We start from the raw sequence: 1,839 nt of genomic DNA, 5'->3' as shown, positions 1-1,839 counted from the left end.
TAACTTAGTCTGAAATGTTTAAAATAACAACTCTAGATGAAATATTCATAGGTGACAGTTTGGCAAGAAACTGGTCAGTTTTGTCTCTATGTCACCTTTAAATAATGCATAATAAACAATTATTAATAATTTATAATGTGTTTATAGAGGAATTAATAACATATCTATAAACTATCAATTATCCATCTATAAGGGGAGTCTTATTGTAAAGTGGTACCTTTCTTTTTCCTTACTTCTCACAGGTAGAACACTTTTTCCTTAACTTGTAGATTACCAGTATTCAGGACGTGAATGGATCTAAAGACTGTGAATACTTTCTCTTTAATACTTTGTTTATTCTGTTCAAATAAAAAAAACAAATAAAAAAAAAACAAGTGAGCATTCTATGTTTTAACTTCATGTAATAAACTGTAAATCTGTTTTGTGTAATTTTACTCCTTCCTTGTAGCATTAATAGCATGATGTCCGTCCCAGTTTGTTCCCACCAGGTGTTTGGTTAGAGGCCAAACATGGCCGGACGTGCGATGGAAACATGCCGAGGGATGGTAAATGTCTCACTCTGGCTCGGACAGGCAGCTGTTGAAATGTACTTGAGGTTAGTAGAGAAAGTTTCAAGACAAATCCCAGACATGTATCATTAAATGTATCTAGGACTGAAAAACTGCCCCAAGTCTCTCGGGAGTTGTCTTTCCTCGCCTGTAATCGGCATTTGGTTTTATTTTAACGCTGCAGTGGCATGTAGAGCAAATTAACTGGAATCCAGCTGTTATTGAAAACATGTGTCACAGAAATGGACAGATCAATAAGCCTATTAGTTAATAAATGTAAAAAAAAAAAAGATGACTCATAGGAATTTAAAGATATGACAACAAAAATACCCAAACATAAGACTTGAACAAGGGAATAACATTTTTTATCCTAAATCTTTATGAAACAAGTTGACACATAGTTCAGAAAGAAAATGTGATGATTCTCTCCTTTGGTGTTAGATTTAAATATTGAGATTTGTAGTTAAACTTAAGCTTTTTTGGGGGGATAATCCATGTTAGATTAAAGCCCAAGTACTCCTTGAAGGAATGCATATTGCCTGCTGCTTCTCACGCCAGAGATTTGGACTAAAAATATTGAGAAAGGACAAAGTTGTGTCCATTTTGTTCAAACTTTAGAAAAAACATGATATTCAATATCATGAGATGTCACGCTCATAGTATGTGCAGCTAATACAATTTCAACTGAACTGTTTTATTCATCCAGTGGTACGGTACATGGAATATTTAGCTAACAGTGTTGACTCCAAAAGTTAATAAAGTTTAAAGCCAAGAATTTACACAAGGAGAAGCACTTGAATTGTGTGTTGTGAAATATTCTGAGCTACAACCACACCCAAACACAGCACAAGATCTGTGCTCAGAATATGTGCTGGGGATCACTCACAGCTACTACCACACCAAATTATAGGTCAATATATGTAAAACGGACAAAGTTATAATCATGGTTGTGTTTTTTTATAGATCACTTGGCTGTGGTGGCCATCTTGAATTGGTTTCACTCCAAGTTGTAGTTGTCAACCCACTGTTTACTTTCTGAAAGTTTCATTAAAATAGCCCAGTGGTTTATGAGATCTTTTGCAAACAAACATTACTTATATTTAAATCAAATGACAATACAAAGTGCCAACCTGCTCAAATAATAAAGGAGCCATTCCCTCTGAGCCACCAGCCAAAAGAGGACCCTCCCCTTTGCTTTAAAAGCTGTGGACGCACTCTTACCTCTGCTGAGACTTCACTTCACCATCACCATCATCATTCTGTGGGAGATTCATCTGTTGAACTTTGATAT

The sequence above is a fragment of the Nematolebias whitei genome, chromosome 8 (genome assembly GCF_014905685.2).
Source record: "Nematolebias whitei isolate Nwh7 chromosome 8, NemWhi1, whole genome shotgun sequence".
Classification (NCBI taxonomy): domain Eukaryota; kingdom Metazoa; phylum Chordata; class Actinopteri; order Cyprinodontiformes; family Rivulidae; genus Nematolebias; species Nematolebias whitei.
Note: the sequence above shows the minus strand (reverse complement) of the source record.